At 37.2% G+C, this 15076-nt stretch overlaps 1 protein-coding gene across 1 annotated transcript in view; it reads right to left on the bottom strand.

Moving 5' to 3' along the window:
- LOC150086665 (ubiquitin-conjugating enzyme E2-24 kDa-like) overlaps positions 1–15076 on the bottom strand; it is a 251835-nt gene that overhangs the window by 22190 nt on the left and 214569 nt on the right. The window lies entirely within an intron of this gene.

A 15076-nucleotide genomic window follows, 5' to 3' on the forward strand; every position in this document is an offset into this window, starting at 1 on the left:
TACAAAGCAACTATTCACCTTGCAAAAACTGTATAGAGAAACATTAATTCTTCAGGTCTGAATCCAGTTGAGAATGTGAGGGATATATTGAGCATATAAATTTTTATAAGTATGTAGTATTTTGAGTTTATAACGAAAAGGCATTATTGTTCCTTGGGGGAAGAGGAAACTGGTAAAACATAATGAAGATTTACCTGGAATTACAAATACTGAATTCAATGTTATTTATATCTTTTGTGTTAAAATCTGTGGAGTTCCGAGGTTAATTTTATACAGGAATGAAATTATCTTTGCTAGGTTGTTCTCAGATGTCGTCTACAGCTTTTATTTCATTATCTGAAAAAAGAAAATAATTAACCTCTGGACAAAATACAAATTGTTTTGAGCGCTGATTCTGAATTGGAAATCAACTTATGTTCAAAAAAAGTAGCAAGGTCTTTCCTAGAAATAAGAAAGCAATTGCAGTTCCAAGTTTGCAGACGATACAAAGGTTGGCAGGGTTGTCAAGGACACTACTGACACTATGCTGCTGCAACAGGATCTGGAAAGGTTGAGCAGATGGGCTGAGAGGTGGCAAATGAAGTTTAACATTGACAAATGTAAAGTACTACACATGGGAAACAGCAACCTCAGAGCAACGTATCAACTCTGTGGTACTACACTGACAGTGGTAGAGAATGAAAGGGACTTGGGGGTGGTTGTGCAGGCAGATATGAGGTTCTCTGAGCAGTGCAGACGGGATGCAAGAGTAGCTCATGGAGTATTGCCAATGATATACAGGAATCTTTCCAGCAGGGATAAGGAGGTGATTATTCCCTTGTATAAGGCAATGGTCAGGCCACACCTAGAGTACTGTATACAGGTCTGGAGGCCTCATTTCAAGAAGGATGTAGAGCTGCTGGAACGAGTACAGAGAAGGGCAACAAGATTAGTGAATGGAACATAGGGGTGCTCTTACGAAGAAAGGCTTAAGTTTTGCAAATTACAGTGTCTGGAGACTAGGCACCAGCGAGGTGATCTGATAGAGGTGTATAAAGCCTTGAATGGTTTGAGCATGCTCAATGTTGATGGGATTCTTCCTCTAGCTCAGAATAATCACCTGAGAGGGCATAAATTCAAATTGAGGAAAGACAGATGTAGGATAGACGTGCGGAAATTTGCCTTTAGCCAGCGGGTGGTTGGTTGGTGGAACAGACTTCCATCCCTTGTAGTGGAGGTTGATAGCCTAAATAAGTTTAAGGCTCAGCTAGACAGGTATTTTGAACGAACGAGGGGTGAAGTGGAAGTGGGTTTTTTTTTTTTTTTGGCTGATGCTGCATAAGCTTGCTTTCTTGCATCAAATGCCTCTAGTAATGCTAACTGGGCTCAATTCCTATTGCAAGTCAGACTGTATTATAAAATTCTTCTAATGGTCGATTATAGAGTTCTGGTGGTATCTTTGTGGGCAGATTATGACCAGACTTTAAACTGATAACGATTTTTCTAACAATTTTTCTAGTTTAGTTTAAAGTTAATTTCTTAAAAAAAATTACAATAATGCACAGTGTTAGTTCGGAACTACTCTCGCGGTAGCACATTTGGTAAAATCTCCATCCTAACCACGCCGGGTGGAAGAAGGCCTGAGTTCGAATCCCGTCGATGAAATGAGGAATATTTATGTGCCTTTTTCACAACGTGGTTGAATTAGTTGGTCTCCGGCGAGAGCAGCAAGGTTTTTCCTCCAGGAAACTCGGGTTTTTAGTCCAGAAGTTAAGCTTTTGTCAGACCCCAGAACACACACAACTTAAAGTTAAGTCCGTTACTTTTACAAAATATTTTCAACTTATTAAGTTTAGTTATTGGGTTAAAAAAATAAATAAATAAATAAAATAACAGGTTATCAAAGCCAATAACTTCTAAGTTAACTTTGTAACTCGTTACTACCATGTCTGTTAATAAAGCGTCCACTGAGTGAAGTATACGACAGCTGTTGGCATCTGAAGACCGGTTTTCAGAATTCTTAAATACACCGCATACTTTACTTTGAATAATAGTGATGATTTTGGTGGATGAAGTGCACATATACGCACACCACCCACCAAATGCTTATTTCTTTTGTGATCTCTCAAAGAAGAAGGGAAAAAAAAAAAAAAAAAAAACCACCTTGAAGACGTTGAATTACTGCTGCTAGGTTTAAACACAACAAACCCAGTAATCTTCTCCAATACGAAGTTTTGGTAACAAATTGGTAGGCTTCTGCACAGCTAGGGATGGTCGACAATGCGTGATTCGTTGTCATTCTGTAGTTCTAAAAGAAAAAAATATGCGAGTTTTTGCCTTCAAGGTCTGGGCGTTCAAATCGAAAGTTTTATTCGCAACCGGTGAAGTGAATGTTGCCAGTTCTAGACGTACAGGACAGTGTAGATAAAAGAAGTCAGTGGCTAAGAAAAGATGATGATTTATTCAAGAGACTAGTTTAATAAAAATCAACTTTAGAAGCGGGCAGGTTGTTGTCATGACAGCAATAACCAATAATGAAGATAGATGGTTAATCGAAACTGACAAACTTAAGATCTAAGATTAATGCATGTAAAATGTACGATTGAAATTTTAGTTCAATTTCGTAAAAAAACCTTCGTAATGAAAACTAGCCAAACAGTATAAAGCTCTACAACGAATATCGCTAATAGACAATATTGACACAGCAATGAAAAAAGTTAATGAAACAGAAAAACATCTTCTGTTTCATTAAAATGGAAGACAGATTTAAACTGAGGTTAGAAGGTGAAGTATGCAGCTGAAATCATCTCATGAATGCTCAACGAGAAGAATCAATGCATGCTTCCTGCCTAACTTCGTATCGATTGAGGACAAGTTGAATAAATCTGTTAAACTGGCACAGAATTCAGTTTTGATATTTTTGGATGGGGGAGAGGGTGAGGAGACTAACCCGAGTTAGATCAACTAATGCAAGGAGTTGCACATAACAGTTAACACAGTAATCAATATGAAGCGAAATCCGCTTTTCTGTCCATTCGAAGAGTAGGCAATCCAAACGATCAATAATATGAGGTACGAAATACAATCCCAGAAGGCCAAGGTAACGTTGACCTCTATCTGCCGATATTAAGACTGGTACCAAAACATGATAGTGAAACATAAATAGCCGTGTTCCCAAGGTAGAAAACTATCTAAAATGTGACACTTTTTCTATCTTAAGTTCTACAAGAACTAATTGAAAAGAGTGGAGTTTCTTAGTTCGATAAAACTCAGTAGTAAACCAACCACGGCGTGTCCACTCAAGTTTCAAACTCAATTAAGCTTTGAAAATCAATATCCAGAGGAAACATGTGATGACTAAACATTAGGATTTTAATTAAAAAACTGTAAAGTAATGTCTTCGACACACTAAGTACATACTCTATATATTATTGAATGTACAAAAATGTTACACAGTAATAACATACAATTCAGGGAGAAAATGGATGGGCTCTATTTAAACAGAGACGCTGAGAGTACTACAATTCTCCGCTTCGATTTATTTCTTTTTTGAAAAAACAAACAAATCGAAGCGGAGAACTGCAGAGAACATTAATAGAAAATAAACTTTTCTATTTAATAAAAGAGACGGAAGGTAAATCTACGTCACAGCGCCACGGACATCAGTCCATATCCTTATATAACAGCAATATTTGAAGAGAAGTAAACCTAAAAATTATACACTCGGGTTCAGAGCATTAGAGTAATTGACTTCTGCAACTCCGTAAAAACTGAAATTCGCTAAATAAAGGATATACAGTACGAGGGGGATTTGAAAAGTTCGTCGTCTGAGTATGAAAGGGTAGTGGTAAAGTATTAAATTAACAATTTCGGTACTTAATGTATAACACTTCAAATACACTGCTCGACAAAATTAACAGAACACGTGTGTAACTCGTGCATCTTTCGATGAAGCCGGACAAAAGTTGGTATAGTGGTGTACCATAGAATAACAATGAAATCAGGAGACAGCGAGAAACTTCGGACAGGTATAAGGGACATTTGTAGGGGTTGTATAAGAACTACCAAAAAGGTCACATACAAAAGTCGATACAAGATGCTCGAAAATATGGTCACATTACATCAGTACGGTGCATGATCCCCTCCAATGGCTAAAACAAGCCTGAGAGCAGTGAACCATGCCCGAAGGGTGTCTATAAGATTCTGTGGCAACAAATCCCATTCTTCCACCAGCGCAGACCTTAGCTGACCAAGTGACCAAGGAGTTTACCATTGACATGCACTGCTACATCCAAGGGCATCCTGCGCATCTTCGATCCGATTTAAGTCTGTGATCGTGCTGGCCACGGAAGTCGCTGGATATCTTCAGGTTCAAGATATTCCTCCACCACTTGAACTCTGAGCAGTGGCGTTATCGTGCATGAAAATAAATTCTAGGCCAACCGCACCCCTAAAAAGTTGCACATAGGATCCGAGGACCTGTAATGTTCTCGGTAACTCTGCACAGTTACAGTACCCCTATCAAAAACATGAAGTGGGTGCGGCCGTTGATTATTATTTCACCTCACCCGAGAACACCGCCTCCACCATAGATGTCCCTTTCTCTGACGTTGGAAGGATGGCACCGCATTGCTCATTGTCTCCAGATGAAATAACGCCTAGAATCTGTTTGTAAGCTAAAATAGGACTCAATAGAGAACAGAACTGTATCCCATTTGCCACCGCTCCAAGTCACACATTCATGGCACCAGTTTCGACGCACTCTGCGGTGGTTTTGTAGTTAATGGGATACAAACCAATGGCTTCCTTGCGTAGAGTCCACTTGAATTGAGCCTTCTTAACACAGTCCCGTTGAAAATGTTTTCACCTGTTGCCACAGCACCTCAAGAGACAGTTGATAACAGGGCGGCATCGTGCTGTTAGAGCCAGACAGCAGTCTGTACTCGTTGAAGTAGCCCTCGGGCGACCTTGGCCAGCTCTTCTTGAACGGTTTCCAGACGACATTGCGTGACACATTAAGCCAATGTGCCATCTTCGCCTGCGACAGCCCGGTTTCAAATCATCCAACGGCCGGCCCGTCATCTCAAAGAATCATCTAAACAACGATTATTTCCCATTCTGGGTACTGGAGATGTGGCTATCCCCCACTGAGCAAGCCAACAAAAACAGGAATGAAGTGATGTGGTCGCAATCCGTGTTTTTAAAGGCATTAATAATTTTCATAATGTGCGAGTCTGTAAGGTGGTAGATCGATTTCTATTGGACACTCGAAATTTGCATGCCAGGATGCCCATTATACAAATATTTGCCTTCGTAGACACTGTTCACAATAAAATATTCATGAAAAACATTTTGTTCTGTTAATTTCGTCGAGCAGTGTAGTAACCTACCAAAATTCATGCAGCTTCAATCACATATTTTTTTTTTAATTACAGGTCTTGAAGTCAAAGTTGTGTGAATGAGGAAAAATGAAGAAAATCAGTCACGGTGCAATCATCCAATATCTAGGAAAAGAGGGATAGATGCCAAAGGCAATCCATGCGGATATGGTCACAACACTGGAGAAGGATGCCCCTTCCTATTCCATGGTTGAAAAATGAGCAGAGAATTTAAACAAGAGAGGGGGAACCTGAAAGATTACCCACTCTGTGGAAGATCTGCAACGTCCAACACTGCAGAAGTTTTTGGCAGTGTTCATGATCTGGTGATGAGTAATCGGCGGGTAACAGTTCGGTATATTGCCAGCGTTTTGGACATCTCATCTAAACGTGCGTACCACATAATAACAGCGGTTCTCGCTTTGAAAATATGTCAGCACGATAGGTCCAAAAGTTGTTGATAACAGATCAAGAAAGCACAAAAAGTGTCAAGTTGTTGTTATTTTGGTTTTTAGGAGCATTAGCAACTAAGGCCATATTGCTCCGGGGATATGTGGTGGTCATTCCCTGACCTTTCCGCACCTCTGTATTTGGTGGTCACGGGCTCGAGAAGTGTCAAGTAAACATTTGTATTTCAAAGAAGATCCAGCAAATTTCCTTGCAAGGGTTTGTGACCATGGATGAAACGTGGTTCCATCACTTGCAACCAGAGATATAGGAGTAATCCAAACAGTGGAAACACAGGGACATATTATGCAGACTTTGTAAGGCGTTTGCGTGAAAACATCAAAGACAAAAGCCGAGGAAAACTCAGCAAAGGAGTCTTGTTCCACCAGGACAACGTGCTTACTCACAAGTCTGTCATCTGTTACAATGGCGACTCCGACAGTGACGTCATTGCTGCAGTGGATGCATTCCTGGAGGCCCAAGAGAAAAAAAAACTTTCTTCGCAGCTGGAATCAATGCATTGCAGCATCGGTGGCAAAAGCATCAACTCCAACGGGGACTATCGCTACCAGACTTCTCAAATAAACCTTTCATACTCAGACCATAAACTTTTAAAACGCCTCTCATATGAAGGTTCTGAAATGTTTTTCGTTTCGCGAAGCTTTATCCCTGAGAGTGCTCGTTCTGCTCTTGCAACTCCTCGTACCACGAAACCCAAGAAACTTCACTTATAGCTTAATTTTATTTTATGACAATCATCGTGAATCTCCCAAGAAAAAGTGGAAACATTAAACAAGATATAAATGACCTAATAATTGCAAACAATTTTCACACAGACCGCAACTAAACGCATAAACACATGCGATCTTACTATGTTATGAAAAAATATTCCTCTGATTTTTTAGTTAATGAGTGTTGATGTAGACTATATCAAGAATTACTGACAGCCAAAATTAAAATAAAAAAAATTTCGATCACTATACCACTACTACAGCCAGGGATCACAGTCCTCTCAGGAGAAGACACTCCATGTGATTAGAGTCGCTCTGTCAACGGACTGGTTCACTACACTAGTAGGTAGTTAAGTTTTGAAGATGCTTTAGTTTACCAAGGACTTCTGTGATAAATGGTATATCGTAGATAAACAACTCTTACAAAAGCGAGGAAGAAATAATGACACTGTCAAACGAAAGCAAGCCGGAGGGACTTATGTTTGCACAGGATATCCTGAACAATTTACTAGGGGAAAAAAAAAAACAAAAAAAAAATACTTCACCTGTGTAGGTTTAGAATATTTTTTAATAAACAGTCTAACAGTCATATGTTTCGCAGATGTTTCTGAAAAGTTTTTCGCTTCGCGGTATTAATTATTATTATTTTCATCAATTTCATTAACTTCAGTTGGATCAATTTGTATTAAAGGTTAAAAATTAAGGTTACAAAAAAATAATAATAAAATAAAATAATTTAGAAAATTAATAGGTAAACCATCTTATTTTTAATTCTAAAAGGTGAATAAATTAAAAAATTGAACAGATTCCGTGGGAAATTATCGCATCTTCAAAACTTAACTACCTCTAGTTAAGTTATAACCGGTCCGTTGATAGAGCAACACTAATCACATTAAGTCTCTTTTCCTGAGAGCTATACTACCACCAACTTTAAACGAAATTTAACTAAATAGTTCGGTTTTATAAAAATCTGAATATAACAAAGCTATGTTCCGAGTTAGAAATATGAACATAACGGAATCAAACGTTTCGTGCTATTTTCTTCAGTGGCAGCCATCTTTGCAATATCACCGTCACAAAAGGTACTTTTGTATATGCACGTTACAAAGGTACTAATGTCACAAGAACTTGTAAAGTTCTTGTGACCTAAGTACCACGAAACGTTTGACTCCATGTACATATTTCCAAATTGAAAATAAACATAATTCAACCAACGTAGGATTGAGTGCTTTATTATCTTCAAATAACACAGTTTACCTACACCATGCCTCTAAAGGAATATCTAAGTTCGGTTTAATTCACAGGTTCCCAAAGTTTCCTGGCCTTTCCGCATCCTCCGTAATCACCAAATACGGAGGATGCGGAAAGGCCAGGGAATGACCACCGCATATCCCCGGAGCAATATGGCCTTAGTTGCTAATGCGCCTAAAAACCAAATAACAAACAACAACAAACATGTATATAATATTAAAAATATATATGTTATATGATAGTTATTATAATAATTTTATTCTTTATATAGAGGTACTAAATAAACATCAATTATAGATCACCACAAAATTAAAGAGATACGGTACAATGTACACCTTTTTATAATGAAATAAATATATAAATTTCAAAAAAAATAATAATAATAAAAAATAAAAAGTTTAAGTAACTTAATCCAAAATTACATGGCACCTCTGGACCCCGGTTGAAAACCACTGGTTTAATTGACGATACAAATATGTCAACATTTCGTGTACTACCCTGTAACAAGGCAATGATACATAAAGCTCGTTAATATCTGCAGAAACAGGATGACCAATCTGCGAACGACCAATTCAATGCAGAACTCTGGGGAAGGACCATAATGATGAAGCAATAGTCAGTCAACAAATTAAGAAAAAAAAATCTTAAAAACTATATACGAGATATCTTTAAATCACGAAGGATTAGGCTGGCAAAGAAACCAAGACATCTAGGAAAAATACAAGATAATTTGGTTCAATATTTTCAGGGGCCGAACGTGGTTACCACAACTTCAGAGATAATACGAATACGATAATCTAGAAATTTTACCTCTCAAGCCCCAAACAAGGCTCCAGTTACATAAGAAAAAAGTATAGAAACAACCAAAAATCATGGAAAATTATGAAAAAAAAGTATTATGTTGGGGGGGGGGGAAGAATTATTATAATAAAGCTAAATGAACAATACATTGAACAAATTAAAGCTCGACTCGACCATCTACAATCATTCATTTGTCACTAACAGTGGCAAATGAATAAACGTATCCAAAAACACTAGCTTCTATAGTAGCTATCGCTTAGGCGGTAATAATTCTCTCTGGGGAAGCAGCAACATGGTCCAAACAGTTAACCGAATGGTATCATCACAGAATTGAACAATGAAGCGCAAATAAAAAGACTATCTAATGGAATTCAAGATCAACTGTTTGAAGAAGATAAGACAAAACCCAAGTGAACAAAAAATAGACATACCGGTCACAGAAAAGTTAAGTGTACGCTAATATGTATATATAATCACGTGCACGGTAAATTCGTCTTGCGTGCCACTTTGGGCATGCAAGCTGTAGGTTCACCATCCCTGGTCTAGACACTCAAGTTATCGATTCTGATATAAGCCAGTGAACGCCATTACCGTACTGGCTTTTACTGCGAATCCCACTGAAAGAAGATGAAAATATATGACACGGGGAATGGCGATAGGAGCAGAGGATGGTAAGAACCCTCAGTAAATTATAGCGAAAGATGTCTGGTGCTCCAGACTGTAAATTTAAAATTCCAACCAGTATTACTTCCCTCTTTGTCCATCATCCTAAACTATTTAAGAACGCGTTCGGCCTTATCTGATAATGGGTGCAGGCGCATTTTCTCTAGTCTCAAACAGCTAATTTCATAAAAAAAATAGAAAATTGGTTTGAATTTATTCAAACAAAAATAAACTCGAGGTTGTGATACAAATCTCCGTGATCATTGATGATTTCCATAATAATCAATTAAGACGTTACCTTCAATCTTTAACCACATGATTATTGTAAAAAGAATTTTCACTTAACGGGCACCTAAACAAAAATAATAATTTTTCAAATATCAAGTATCGCGAATTATATTTGTCACAGTTCCGGCAATCATCATTAAAAGAACGTGACATAATCAAGTGTTATTTTTATCGGACCTCAAACAGGTTGATGGGCCATAGAGTACTCCTTGGTATTTTCAGAGTTGGAAAGCCAGAACAAACTTGCTGACACTGGCCTTGAATTTCTGTAGGTTGTAACGAGAAATAAAATACCTATGAAGGAAATAAATAAATAAAAAATAAAAATTATATACTGCCAAAAATATATGGCCAAACTAAGGCTACGAGATTTTTTTAAATTTAATTTATTTTAATTCTTTATGTTTTTAAATGTGAATAATAAAAGTAATATATCGAAACAAGCAATAATTGTTACGTGGACTGGTTAAGAGCAAAGATCGGTTACATGCTGTTTGAAAAGTAAGGTAAGGTCTTCTTTGGAAGAGAAACCCTGAATAAAGAGTACATATGTAGCATTTCTATTCTTCTTGTTACAGGATGCTGTTCCCCTTTGATGACATCGGTTGCCAAATCAAAATGGCTGTCCTATTTTAAAAGTGAACAAATCAAGTGTGCACAGTTATTATATTTCTGCAATGCCAAAGGGACTAACGTACGTCCACAAAAAATAATCAGAAACTGCAAGATGCATATGGTCCAACAGCTTTGTCCAAAAAAAATAAATCTTCTTTCGGAGTAGTCACTTTAAACAATGTCGAATAATCCACCCAGACGACAGTGGTTACAGCATTATGGATAAAGGTGCTTGCCTATCCACTAGAAAGTTTCAACCTTGCCCCTTTCTACCTTCAACGTGTTCAAAGTTTTGAAAAACATAACACAAAGCCGACATGACGGTAACGATGAAGTTAAAAGGTGCATTAAAATCTGGTTGGAATGGAAATCTCGAATTTTACGACAGTGATCGAGACAAGGTGTAACAAGTTCTTTAAGTCAGAAAGCAGTGTACTAATGGAGCCTGACGTACGGGGTGGTCAACGTGACAATAAAGTAGCATAAGCATTTTCAGCTGACCGTGGTTCAAGCTCACGTGACTGCTAAATACAGTTAATTGTTGTATTCTTATCAAAACCGATTAGCTGTGAACTCTTCATCGTTTTATTGTTCTGTAATAAAATGTCTTTTCGCCGGATAATCTTACTTTACAGAGGATCATATTTCTTTTCGCCGGATCACCTTTCTTTACAAACAGCCCTCGTAGTATCACACTCAATAACCAGCTGGAAGAGTAGCAATAGTTACGATTATTCGCTATCTGATTAAGCGTCATAAAGCAGCCTCCTCTAGATGATGCTATACTGGAACTTCATACTACATGGAGGAGAGGACGATACAACAATATCTTGGGGCCTTATGACGCAGTCTATTGGTGTACACTACGCCATAATAATAAGTTCACATTTCCCCAGATAACAATAATTTACTGAAAAATCATAGTTATCATTAAAAATTTCGCAGCAAGTCATTCAAATTAATACAAATTAAAATAATACAGACTTATTTGAAATGCACAGTGTATTTTGGAACACAATACAAACAAAAGAACGAACGATCAATAGCCGAAAGCATTACTTGAAACTCTTTTTAATGACTCCAAAATTTTCTTGTTATTAAGCTAATATAAAAGTCATACTTAAAAGAATTAAATTCAGCTGGAACAGCATAATAAATACACAAATCAATCTAAAAATAAATGCCTTCTAATTTGATGATAATATTTTTCTACCTCGTTAAATATTTCGCAACGAAACGAAAATAGTAATGTGTCTAGATTATCTCGGGGCCTGTCCCAACGTTCTCCGCATGACGATCGTTAACATTATTTACGCATGCTCAACTCACAAGTCAGAGAAACCTAACGGAAGGAAAGAAAACCGGTACTGTACAGTACTCGAACTAGCAGTCAGAGAAACAGAGACGATGTTTATGGTTGTAATTAGAAGTCGACTTTCAAAACTGGTGCAATCAAGCGAATGAATCTACCATCGTTTTTCTATTATGTCCGATTTCATCGTATCCACTTCTACTACAATAAATTCATTTCCAGATGTGTTCTTTGCTTGGAGCATCTTGCTTTATAAGGATAACTGTCGAAGCTGTGTTCCTTCCAATTTATGGTTAATATGCTACTCAATTATCATTTCAACGGTAGTAAATGCAAAATACTCGTAAAATGATTCACGAAGCGGATGAACAACAAAATAATATCACTGCATGAAATTCTGCAGGACACATCCACAATTTCTTAAAAAAAAAAAAAAAAAATCTCAGTGCATGCTTGATAGAACTTACTGCCCAATTACTATAGTAGCTATGTCCTTGACAGGAAAGAGTGAGATAATGCTTTATGGTTAGTTGAACTGAAAATTCTGAGGCCGTGGTGCAGTAGATATGACGCACCTGCTATTTGGCAAAGTATAGGCGTCCACAAAAGGACAACTCCTGCTTTCATCTCTCCATCTCTGTCCGGCAGACATTTTTAATAAAACTGATAATATCCGGCTTTAGACACAATTGGTTTTCTAAAGTATTCTAACATTCATATCAGCTAAGTTTAATTTCAAAATTATTCTTGATCCCGAGTACTTTGAAATAAACTATAAGTTTACAGTAAAAAAAAAAAGGGGGGGGGGAGGAAAGGACGGGTTTCTTCGTTAACAAAGAGTAATTTTACTTTTTGTATCAAAAAAAAAAAAAAAAAAAAAAATATATATATATATAAAGGACGCCATATTCCTGTCTAATCTAGGCTCTGATCACACTTTTCACGATATCCAACCAATAACAGAAAAAGATTTGCGACATATAAGAGAAAATCATATAATAATTCAAAATTACATAAAAAAATTTTAATTTTTGTGGGTTTTTTTTATATATATAATTATAATATTTTTCTTGTAATTTTTAGGATGAGACATCTGAAGAACTGCGCTAGGGCTTCGGTTTATGCCCAACTTACAGGCAAATACCGTTATCCATGGTTCATTCTAAGTTGCTAATATCTTTTTAAATTTTACAGCTGTCCTGAGCCATCAGGACAGCTATATTTTTCTCTAGGCTCGATGGAATATAAGCCCTGGCCTTTGGATCGACTACTTGGAGTCGATCTTCATAAGGAGCAGAATGATCCCCTTCAACGAACATCTGATAATGGGTCCCAACTTTATTTAACTTCAGCTTTTCCGTTGAAATACCCCCCCTGGCAATATTATAAAATTATTGATTTCTTTATACCTCTTTTCTGTCTTTTCATAGATTTTTTGGAGAAGCATGCTGTTTGCAGCATTATCCAGTATTTTTCAGAAAATGAGAATGACAGGTATATGAAGATTTACGGTTTTTAAAACGTCAGCCCAACCAAGTTTCCATATTCTGAGAACTCTGTCGATGTAAAAAACGAGAGGATTGCATTAAATCTGGAATTTGGGTATCACAATAGATGCAGAAGGAGTGGGGGGGGGGGCTGTTCCAGAACACACCACGGTGGAATAAACGATTTGCATTTTGAGGAATAGATTTACAACAAGAAAAGATGGTTGATATGCATTTGTAAAAAGTTATCGCTGATGCAAACTATATCTCTTGAAATTAAAAACACCACTTATGGTAGTCAGATTCTGACTATACAATTGGCCTAACGTAGTCGAGTGGTCATGAGCGAGAGAGCATAGCACGCGTCCCTTGAGTGGACCGGGCTTGAACCCCGGTCCACTCAAGCCTGGGTACTAAATATGATAAATATTTGTATTGACGATTTATTGTAAACTCTACTGACCTGGTTGTCGTGCCGGAGTATAAACAGAAATTTTAATTTTTATATATCCAAGGACAGATTTGCATGTTGCGGGGGTGAAAACCAACTTCCTTCACCTGAGATAGGCTAATTACAGCCCAGATTGAAGGGGCTTTAATCCTCCAGTCTCTGACAGGATTCAAACCTAAACTCCACTCTAACAAGTGAAAACTGGCGATATCAGTATACCGTCACGGAGGACAAAGAATAGATGTATGCAGATCACTGTAGTTATGCATGCGGCAGCGTCCATATATCAAGAAGTACAAAGACAGAAACCTCTCTTTGCTCCTCTGGTTGTGAATTTTGGAACTGAATTTCCCAGTTCTGCGAAACTAATCGTTTTCTGTATCCTTTGAAGCATGTAGAATCCAAATTTGAATTTGATCCGACCGCTTCTTAGGATGACAAGGGCTTTTTTTTTTTTTATTGAATAAAATAATCCCACCCAAGGCGTTTCTTTTTCTTTTTTAATTACTAACGACGTGTGGTAAGTGCAGCTATTAACGTTGACCTTTTCAGAATGGACGACATTAAACGGTATTTTTTATATGCAAAAAGCAAGGCGGATTGAATCAATCCTAATTATCATTCTACACTGACAAGTTTGCTGAGAAGATATACTGATAGCGCTAAAGGAAACAAGGTTCGTGGGTCTAAAATATGCAAGACAAGATTCTAAAGAGCGGCTGTCTTCGAGACTCACGACTATAGTGAACGCTTCTGAAGTGGAATCGGAAGACGCAGCTGTTGTGAAAGAAAGCTGCACAGCTGTTAGACGAGATCTCGCAATGCTGGCCTTGTGCCTGTCAACCACCAACGATTTTTTTTTTTTTTTTTTTATACTAACAATGCGATGATGAGTCAAAATGAACGTACGGGTCAGTCAGGTGGCAAGAAGCGTCTGACGTCGTACAAGAGGAGAGCTGTTACCAGAATTCTTCTCTAATTCGAATATCGCGCATGCCAAAGTAGGTAATCTTCATTTTGTTAAAGGCACAAATTCTAAATTAGAATTTGCTTTGCCTGTATGGTGTTCTGCTATTTTATATCACAATTTTTTGGAGAATCTACAAAAAATAATAATAAATAAATAAAATAATCATCAAGTTTACCCTTAAAACGGTTCGGCTGATGGAGAACTACACTTCAAGAGAAGGAGACTGCTTGAGCAATTATAATTTATATTTCTCTTTCTGGCATACCCCACACTTTCTTCTCCTCCCAAATACGAGGGGTGGTCAAAAAGTTCTGAGAACGGAGTATAACAATACAGGTACAAAATTCTATATATTTTTCCCCACCATATGTATTCACACTGAAGTTCAATACCCTTATTGTATTTAATTTACGAAAAGTTTAAATCCTTAAAATAATAAAATTAAATTAAAAAAATTCTTCAGCTGATCGGTTAAGTTCTAAACATTTTCAGGGTTGGAGATCTCTTATGCTTTCGCTGCATGCTTTGTAATTTGTATTCAAGATCATAAATATGTAGCCAAGCTTCATCACCAGTCACCAAACTGGATGAATAACAAGAATTAATTTGTCATGAATGAAACGCTTTCTGGGCATCCCTTTGTTAAGCACTTTTTCAAGTTCAGATACTTTAATTCTTCTGTCATTTAAACTTTTTTTTTCCT

This window comes from Mastigoproctus giganteus, chromosome 4, assembly GCF_048544385.1.
Source record: "Mastigoproctus giganteus isolate SK-2022 chromosome 4, ASM4854438v1, whole genome shotgun sequence".
NCBI classification, from domain to species: domain Eukaryota; kingdom Metazoa; phylum Arthropoda; class Arachnida; order Uropygi; family Thelyphonidae; genus Mastigoproctus; species Mastigoproctus giganteus.